This window comes from Phalacrocorax carbo, chromosome 6 (assembly GCF_963921805.1).
Source record: "Phalacrocorax carbo chromosome 6, bPhaCar2.1, whole genome shotgun sequence".
NCBI lineage: Eukaryota > Metazoa > Chordata > Aves > Suliformes > Phalacrocoracidae > Phalacrocorax > Phalacrocorax carbo.
In genome coordinates, this window is record NC_087518.1 from 43,336,118 (window position 1) to 43,347,159 (window position 11,042).

Sequence of the window (11,042 nt, forward strand, 5' to 3'; positions counted from 1 at the left end):
TTTATATCCTTCAGTGTTCACAAGGCCTGTGTTTTCACAGCATTTGAGGCAAACAAAATGCTCTTGATGAAATACCAGCTCTTTCTGTGTGCAGAATATGACATTAAATTTATAGAGCAAAGAAAGAAGTGGTTTACTTGCCTTGAGGGGAATTGAGAAGTGACAGTAGGCACTTAACAGCAAGTTCCAATTACAGCATTTAAATATAATTGCACACTCTGTTAATCTATGTCAGGGCGGCATCATTTTAATATGATTGTCACAGATAATTCTAATATTATGAGTGATGTGAGTGAAGCTGAGCCTACTGAAAAAGTTCAGTTCCAGGTCTCAATATACACTCTAATTCTGTCCGTCAGTTATGCTACAGCAGAGTTCAAATAAAGGTCTGGGGATCTAGAGGATGTAGCTACCTTTATTAAAGTACTTCTATTGTAAATACATGTATGGGTCAGGAGACAGTTATCATTTGGTCTTGTTATTTTTTATGAGCCTACTACTATTAGACTAGACTCTTGTGTATAATGATTTAGATGCGCCATGGAATCTTATTTCAAATGGAAACAGTAAAGTGAAATAACAAAATTGCAGTTTGACCTTCTCAAAAATATTCATTTATGCATTCCCATTTTTGCATTATATAAGGCTAATACAGGAGGCAATTATAATCCAAGGATCCAAAAGCACTTGGTGTATCCTTTATAAACTCCAAACATCTAATTATGTAATAGAAACTTAGGTATACAAAGAATGGAGATTCATGTTTATTAGTTCAACTTTGAAACTTAGCATAGGCATTACTCTCATTTAAAATGGTAAAAATGTGTGGCAGAATGTTTCTTCTGGCATCCTGCCTCCTTGCTCCACCACATCTAAGCCCACATTGGGATTTACAGTTTCCACAGTTGTACGAATTAAACTGATTGTATGGCTGCACTTCAGACTTGATCAGAACTTCCCTGAGTTAAAAAATATCCTCTTTTGGAGGATTTTTTAGTCCAAGTCAGCTCATTTATCTGGTTTAGAAAGCAGCCCACAAAATTGCATCAACAGAAATATTACAGTAATGCATTGCGTCTTGGGGGCTGAAATGAATGGCTGTGGTAGAGAAGGGAGAGAAGTTGTATCACAGAACTGAATAAAGAGCTTCCTAAATTACTGTTCCTTGCTAGAGAGTATTTGAAATGTCTTTATACAGGCACAAACTTCTGATTATATGCTTCATCAAATGCTGTAGATGTTTTGTGGGCAGTGTATATAAATAGAATTTACTACAGAAATGCAGCCACCTCCTTGGAGGAATCTGTTAGCTTTATTGTAGTGATGACCATGATCAGCCAACAAAATAAAACAGGAAGAAAGCCTCATACAGCAGAAAGCAGAAGGTGGAATTACAAGACAGCAATTATTGGAACTTTCCTATTTTTGTGCAAATTGTCACTACATCATTAGACAAGTTTACATCTCATATTAAAACATCACTGCCATCAACAAAACTATCCCCTAGCACAATACTGGCACTTGAGCTGCTGTAATCATGCAGGAAGAATGCCACTTATTGAATCACTGGATTTTCCTTGGCGGTTTCCCATCCAACACTACAGGGCTTGGCTGTGTTTAACTCTCAAGATCAGGCAGGATCTCAGCCAAAGTTGCATGGCCACATATTTTCTTAACCCTCCGACCAGCTGCCATATTAAAAAGACAAGTTGCAAATGCCCAGCTACATAATTCTTTAAATTTAAGATGCTCTCTTCTAGCATTTAATTGTCCCATTTAGTCTCTGAAAAATTGTTTCTGGCTAGTTACCTATATTTATCAGTCACCTTCTATTCTCTGTAGTCATTTATGGGAGCAGAATAATTTAAAAGTAGATTTTCTTTCATGGAAAGAACAAAAAAATTTCAAAATATGGAGTTTCTTCTAAAAGGACCCTTGCTGAAGCGATGGCTATCCTTGGGGCTTATGAGAAATGACAAAAAGAAGAGATGTGCATTTTAGAAATCAGTGAAGCAAAGAAATTATTGTCCTACGAGCTCTTGGACAGCACTGCACAGAGCTACCATATGCTTCCTAGTGCTCCCCTAACTGCCAGCTGTCTCCACCTTGCTCCTTTCAAATGGCAGAGTGGGCAGCCGAATTGCCAAAATTGATGTTTTGACCTGCAGTTATAGGCAGAGAAGAGGCTTGGGGTCAGTTTGATGAGAATATAAGCTACATAAAAGTAGAGCAAGGACAAAAGAGGGTCACTTCATTCTGCTGCAATCACACAAGTGTACCTCAGGAAAAATAACAGTATAGAGGCATTTCTGCTAAACTAGTGTGAGATTGAAAACAAGACCAGATTCTAAGCAGTATTTTACATTAATTTTTCCTTTCCTTTGCAGAAGAGGCAAATGTTAAATGAAGTACCAGGCAACAGAAAATCAGATCCATTGCCCTTTGAATTCATGTCATGATCTGGATACAGATAAGCCTAAAACAAATGCATTGTTGACAAATGTGCAGGCTTGAGAATCTATATTACAATCACGATATCATAATCTGCTTTCTCAGAATGACCCAGTTAGCTTTCCTCCATCTCTTCTTGTTCTTCCTTCCACCATTTCTGGCCATGTCAATGGAGGACCATCATGGTAATAACTCTTATTAGTTTGGGCTCCATGCTCCTATGCTGGTACTTCTCAGCAGTGAGATGCACCACAGCGAGCGGCACCCATCATACAGAGATGGCACGGCCTCACTACCTGCTGGACTTGGAGCTTGTACTAACACAGGCCTATTGACACACAGGCAATGAGTGTGCTTGTGTGTGCTTCTAAACTTAATGAGGATGGTAGGTGAAAGCCCTTAGACTAAGAGGAGAAAATCTACCCTTCTGCTAAATTGCAGTGATTGCTCCCTGATTGTGTCATGTTGCTAAACATAGTATAGAAACCTCCGAGAAAACTAGTGTAAGATACCAGCATTGTTAACATTGTTTTAATGATTATTTTTTTCAATGCATTGTTTTGGTGGTGATTTTTTACTATACCAGCAGGAATCCTAAAGCTTCCTTCTTATGAAACATTAAATTGGATAGGTTATGACTGCCTGATTTCAGTTACTCTCTAAGGTATGCATCTCATGGGAAATTTTATGAATGAAAGTGTTTACCTATGAAACATAATAGGCAGGTGTGAGGCAGAATGTAGGAATACATCCTTATCTCAGTTATAGACTGAAAGCTTGGGAGAAATGCTAATAAACTGTTAAAAGCCTTTAATTTAGTGTGGCCCAAATAAATTATGTGCTGTTTGGATGTGAACTTAGAGATCATAAAACCTCAAAAACTGAATGAATTTGGACCCATGACAGCCTGGAGACACTGAACATGCCAGAGGCCCTGGGAAAGGCAAAAGACACTGCAGTTACTTTAGCAGTCTTCATCGCCCCAGTGTCTTCCTGTGGGTTTCATGACCAGCAGAACAAAGAGCACCAGGATTCACGTGCTACAGCAAGGTGACCTACCAACTGGGCAAAACCAGGGAGCAAAGTGCAAAAAAATGCTTACCCTACTTTTAATTACCCTTCATACCGAAGCAAGATCTGCAGAACCAGGCTCCTGAGGGGATAGGTTTCAGGTGGGGCATGCTGTCTGTCTGCACCATGTCCTTTAATACCTTTTGAATGTTAAACATGTCTTAAGGACAGCTAAGCTTCTCCAGGTTGGGTAAAATCATTATTTGTTTAGAAGAGAAAGACTCCCTGAGTGAGCCTATACATACTCTAAGGAAGCATTTATTGCACAAGCTGCCAGTATTAGATGTCAGAGAATCTTCAGAGCATCGCTCCTTCCTAGCATCCCAAAAGCCTTAGTTTGAGCTTGTATCACCAAAGACAGTTACCCTAAGACATAAATTTATAGAGACGTCCAGTGTTCATTAGTTCTAATTCCCATAGAACGGGTTATTTCAACTCTCTGGTCTTGAGGCTACCCACAAGCAGTTCTAGAGGGATGCCATAAACTTCAACAGGCTGTTTGGCAGTCATAGATCATGATGCCATCAGGTGAATGTCTTCAGTCCTGGAAGACAACCAGGAGTGAAGTGTAAGGCTGGATTGCTGAACTGACTCTTCACCAAATAGGAATTTTCTCCATCCTAGAGTTTCTTTGCATTGCCAAGTGGAACCAATTTTGTGCTTGGTGCATTTGCTCTTCTATCCTCCAGAATGCTCTGCACTTCCAAGAGCTTCTTGGTACAGAATGGTACAAAAGGCAAATCAAGCTCAAGTAACTAAGACAGTACTCCCTGTGTGTGTACTGAACAGACACACACATGCTCATTATTTAAAACACCCCCCTTCTCCCATTCATATGTCGTTGCTTTTCCCTAATGATGCTTTGCCCATGTCTCCTGCCTGTTGTCCATTTTGCCCATGTCTCCTTCTGAACAGGAGGTGCACAACAGCTGGTGAAGCAGTGCAAAGTCAGGGGAGAGTAGCTATTAGAGGAGTTAACTGGTGAAGCCTGGACACCACTAGGAGACATTTTCCATGTCACTGTGCATTCAGCATGGAATCTGTGTCATCACATGGTGCAGCAGCCTTGGCAAATCTGTTCCAAAGCTGAGTCTGCTGGCACTTTGCAGCTACCATCATCCCTGCTGTCGTTGTTCTTTGGCTGCTTTACTGCAAATGGTATTCTTGTGTCACCTCTGCTGCCACACAGACATGCAGAGCTAAGTTCAGTTCTAGCTCACCTACACAGTCTGTCACTAGGCTGAATGGTATTATTCTGGATGCTATTTGTCCATAATAAGCATCCTGTAAAAACAGGGATATAATTATTTTCTGCTTTTATCCAGGAATAGAGAGAGTAGGGGAGGAATTCCTGATTCTCTTCAGACCTAACTGTGTTCAAGTCAGCTCAGTTCAGATGTTACTTTTTCAGTGAAGATCATTCATCAGATAAAGATTGCCTCAACTTAAGGCATTAAACCTGAATTCTTTAAAGGGATGGCAGACCTTACTGGGAACTGTAGTTTTTCTTGTGTGTAGATCAGCATAGGAGCTGGTAATAAATGATGCTGGTGTTAAGGTAATTTTATATCTGTCAGAGGCAGTTCCTTCTACATAAACCTGTATTCACTGTGGGTACACAGTTATAAAAATGGAAAGGCATGAGGACACAGCATCTCCTGGCTCATTTGTCAAATGTTGGGACCATATCATGCTCCATCCCTACAGTACTAGACAAACTTGTTTTTCCTGCTGTGCTAGTCCTTTTCTGCAATTCACCCCTTTCATGTGTCCAATTAAACTGTTCATTATTTTAGGAATTTTGAGGAATCCTCCAAGGCAGTTACTCTGCTTCAATGCAAACTTTGTGCAGAAAGTAGGATATTACTTTTCATTCCGTTCTGCTGCTGTCATTTACAATGCAGAGGACACACTTGTTCTTCGCTGACCCCCCTGGATTGCAGGCAGCAAATGTTAAAGGGATTTGCTCTATATCCATCCTATGGGAGTCCTCCTCAGTGTGACTAATTCCCTGTGCTAACACATACTTAAATGCACCTCCTGGACTTTTGCTTGGTTTTTTTCCCCCGACTCTGCATGTGGCCAAAGCTTTGGTCAAGTCTCAAGGAGGATGAATTCCCACTTCAGAAAGAAATTGTCTTGAGTGTTCTGGGGGCTCACAGTAATGAGCCACTTCATACAGCCAGCACATTGACATGGGCCTACAAGGTTTTTGGGAAAACAAGATTTGAGAGTTGGGTTCATTAACCGCATGCTGCATTATCATGCTAGAACATAAAAACTGAAAGAGTAACAACCGTACACCGAGGTATCTTCAGAGAAGTACAGCTGCTGGGTTGCCATGTTTTTCCTTCCTTCTGCCAACTCATGAATAAAAGGAAACAATAATAACTGTATCGCCTCTATTTCTTGTAGGAAATTCCCTGTGTCTGAAAGGTTTCATAGGTTCTTTCATTAACCTGCTAGTATGTATCTGATGTATGCCTTTATTTAAAAAAAAAAGTTCAATCTTTTGATGCAGAAAAATAAATACTATTCTTTAAATGTTCTTATTATTTGAAATTAGGGTTTCAGGGTCCAACTTTCTCTCCTGTGTCCTGTATAATTGAAAAAACTTGCAGGTTAATTTTTGCTGGCTTTGACATATTTTTACACTTCTTGTCTATGTTTTTTACTCCCTTCCTGCTTCTAGCTACTCTATTGCAAAAGAGAACCTGTGGCATTTAGGGATAATGTAATTTTTCAGAAACCTTGCCGACAGCAGAAGGACCAAAGGGATAAAGTCCATTTGTTCTACTTGTCCGAGGTACACCAGATACACAAAATATGTAGACATGCATAAGAGTCACTGGACATTCATATAGTCAAAAGCTGTGCTGGTGTTGGCTAACAAACTCCCCTCAAGCATTTTCTTCTCAAGCAATCAGAAGACTTCCCAGATATCAATACCAAGTAATTTTCATCTAGCTTGTTAGGACTAACCTAATCAACTTGATATGACTATATATTTCAAATGGTACAGGAGGAAAACTAGAACAGTGCTGTACAACTTGGAGCAATTTTTACTCTAAACTTTACCAGACATTGTCTGGTTTAGTTTGTCTTTATGGATGGTTCCTTAGCTTCTGGCAAGGCAAGTATTTAAAAAATGAACATATGTTGCATAAAATGACAATGCATGTAAATTAATTATTTTAATCTGACGTACATTTCTAGCACAGCCCTCTTTCTGCAGAGCAATCTCTATCGCTAGCAATTCTGATCATGCTCTCTGAAGTCTGTGTGGCCACGTCTGTTAAAATGCAGCTGCATTTCACAAGTCATTCATTACCTGTAAATACAGGTAAGCAATCTACATGAAATAAAGATGAACCTTCAAATAATTGATCTAATGAGGACGGGGAATACTATAGTAATTAGTGCTTTGGGAGTAACCATTAGGGTTAATAAGCTCTTTCTGTGGATTATTGAAGGTCTGATTCCTGGCTTCAAGTTACATGCAGTGCAGGAGCTATTTACTCATCTGCCACGTAGACGAGTTGTAGATTTATTTTTTTTTTAATAATGGCAAAGAGATACAAAGTATTGTTGTTAATAGCTGGAAAGAGTGCTAATAATAGCCATACTTTTTGCTTACTACTCCCCAAATAACCTTCCTGACTGGATTTTTGTTCTTAAAAATTGAAACTGAATGAGAGAAAACAGAATCAGAACTGCCTGAAATGTCAAATCTTAGGAGTACAGCTTGGAGAGCAGACAGATGGACCTAGCAAAAAGCAACCGCATATAAAAGTGCTATAATCCGTTGGAGCAGCATGTTAGTCGAGAACAATCAGATTCAAAATTGTTCCTCTGAAATTTTCTCGCTGGCAACCAAACATTGTGACTTTTGTCATCATGCTACTAGGATGAATCAGATGGGAGACAAGAGCCAGGGACTGGAGAGAAAGCAGCAGATGTGAAGACAGAAAAGAGAAGCCAGCACAAAATGCTGCTATCGCTTACGAGGGGAGGTAGTGATTATGGCATTAATCAACATTCCATAATCAATGGTGAAAACTCTGAGGAGTGCCAATATCTATTCATCTTTATTTATGCATATGCCAATCCTTGTTTATAATGTTGTCCCTGGGAGTAGTTTCTAGGTTATAAAGATTGTTGCTATGAAAAGAGATAATTGTAGTTCATGACCTGGAGGCCAAGGTAGTGCATAATAATGCTATTGTACTTTGGGATGTACAAAGAGCTCTATAATGAGGGTGGAACGTAACCAAATATGGCATTCCAGCGTAAAGTCAACAATGCATTTTAAACAGAAAATTCTAGCTGTGCTATTAGAAATATGCTTTTGCCAGGATGTAATTACACAGAAAACCAAATTATATCACAAAAGTGATAGCATTCCTGACATCAACAGCCAAAAAGGTACTTTACCCCATGAGCTTACCAGACCTGTGAACAATGGAGAGTTGTGTTGGAAGGTTATTAGCCTGAGACTGAATCCTACCTTTGAGTGCATAATGCTTAACTCTTTCCTTGCCTCTTGAGCAATGTCTCTGTCTTGCTCACCCCATAATTATATCCAATATCTCCCATATTTGAGACTGAGAACTATTTCCCTGTATAGTAATAAAATGCCCTAGTTATAAGCCTTAAAATTATCTAAGAGAGAGCCTGGCTTAGCAACCTTTGAGCCTGCTGTTTCCAGAAGGCTTCGGCTCAGCACACCAGATAAGGGGGCCTCAGGGATGTTTGCTGGTCTTGGCAAGGACCATACTAAAAACCTAAACCAATTCTGACTTCTCTTTACTGGTTGCAATTTCATTTTCTATTTTCAGCATGCTTTTAGAAGAATACTAAAGTACCTTTTTTATGCTCAGACATAGAGATAATAAGTTGCATCACACTAAGTTGGAGGCTGACGTGCTTTTTGAAAGAGTGCGGTGTTAAAGTTTATGGGAATTTTGACTTAACACTATAGCCTACACCATGCTCCCCAGGGGAAAAGACAAGGCTCCTTTAAAACTTGGAAATGATGCTCCATTTGCATTGCATGGTATCTGAATATACCGGATTAAGTTGCTTTATGTGATGTTATGTGACTGAACGTAACCAAGTATAACCATATGGTCCATAAAGTAACTTGTGAAATAGACTTGCCTTACTCTGGGAATAGATGTTGCTCATTTACGATGCCCAAAATGTTCTGTTTGAATTGCTTGCAAGTAGTGCAAGGGAGCTCGGCTGTATTTTGAGGCCAGTGCAGCAGCCAGACAGAATCCTGACACCAGCTCAGCTATAAAATGTACTTGTAGGTCAACGATACAGAACAATCTGTATCATGTTGATTGCTGTCTTTAGTGTTTCCCAGTACAGATCTGTTCAATATTTAAGAACACTGAATTACTGTTCCTGGTTATGTTAAACTGAAAGCTATAAAGACTATTGCATTATTCTGGTTAGTTCTCCAAGGAAAAGAAAAATTTCAGAATTCAGTTCTCCTACACATCTACCCCAAGGATAAAATCATCTGTCTGAAGTGATCCAGATTCATTTCTCCATAGCCTTAGTCCCTGTCTGCTATCTTTGACAGCTAATTCTTTCTCATTCTTTTGGAGTGTAGTTTAATCACATAAAACTACACTAACACTTCTCAAATATTTTAAATGCCTACTATTTCTAGTTTGCCTCTTACAATAGTAATTTTTAAATCCTAGAAGCTTTCCTGACAAATCTTGAGAGACTCTACTAGCATTTCCGTGTTTGTAATTTTCAATAGCAATTGGAAGTTATGAAGTCACTAAGATGAACCATAATTACAAAGTTAAGACTCAGGTCATAGTTACTTCAATATCCTGGATTAATCTGAATTTGGAGCTTGGGACTAGGCTACGACAAAAAGATACAGAAGTTTGAAATTAAGTCTTCCCCAGGGCTAAAGAAGGCTTGGATCATGAATTTTGTTTGAACCTTTTTCTAATATCTAAATAGTTTTACTTTGAAGAATGGCTGCACATAGCTGAATACTAACAGTACACTCCTGTGAGAACAGAATTGGAGCATGTTGCGCAGTGGATAGTCAGCTGACTCTTTTTTCTTTGCTCTTCATTGTCAATAACACCCATGAAATTAATATTTTAAAATAAATAAAAGGACAGAGAAGAAAGAATAAATAATTTAATCAGTGGATTAATCTAATAATCTATGGTAATACTGGCAATAAACATAGTTGTTTTAAAGCATGATGAACGGTGCTGTTTTTATTAAAGCTGCACGGGAAAAATGCACGCTCTGATTCTTAAATATCTAATGAAAATAATTTTACTATCAGATACATCCTTTCCAAGTTGCCCTTGAATTAAGTTATATTATCTAAAAACCAATGACTAGGTAAGTAAATCAAAGGGAGATATTTTTGATGAATGTCCAGAGGCAGTTCTATATATTACATGTTGTAACTCTGTAATTAAAAAGTGTAGTCTAAATTCAAATATTGCATCAACTACCTGTTGACTTTATTAGATCAGTACTTCTTTATTACGTATTAGATATTTGGGAGCCATTGATAAAGATCTAAACCCTTGCTAAGAGTATAAATCTGGAGATGATGAGCTCTATTTCATTATGGAGATTTATGCCTTTAACAAAAAAAGATAATATTTGATATTAATAATACAGATCTTTGCAAATTTCCTAGGGAGTTATTTGACTATATCATCTTGAGCAAGTTACTCTATTCATAACCAGTTTTGTATGCTTTTAAAAGACTGAACATCCATGTTTTCTATTGTGTTAAATAAAAGAGATTCTGGAAATCATATAACATATCCTTCTGTGGATGTGTGCTCACATGTGAATGTGCAGGTGTGTATAGGAATATGTCTCTACACTTCATACTCAATGAAGTGCCACACCAATCCACATACAACTCTCTTTTCTCAATTTTTTACCAGAGAGTGTTCCCATGGATATCAGTAGTAGAAGTATCAAGCCCTGCTCATGAATGTTGGATGAAAAGACATAAAGATATTGGCTTCCCCACTGCTCAGGGAACTCATTTTTGAGACCTATTTCACCTCCTGAAGGAGCTGAGTGCCCAAACTATTTAGACTTAAGTTATAGGGATGAGGATGAAATATAATTGTCTTAGCAGATATTTAATTGTTAACCACATCTGGCACTAACATGCAGTGATGAAATAGGCAGGAAAAAGAGGAATTAGAGGTAAAGAAATGTAGAAATGGATATTCATTCTTAGCCGTATGCATCAAAGCAGAGAGTACTATCCCCTTTTCACAGTATTTTCCACTGTCCCTCAGTTTCTTCCTAAAATATAATTTGAGAAGGTGGCCAGAAAACAAATGAAGCAAACCCACAAGCAATTAAAAAAAACTTTGATCCTGTTATTTCATATCTAAAAGTCCAATAATAAGACACTAAATGTGGAAAAAAAATGGAAATAAAGGTTTTTTGACCTTTCTCCTTTGTCCATCAGCTAGATCTTTTTTCCCTACTGTGAC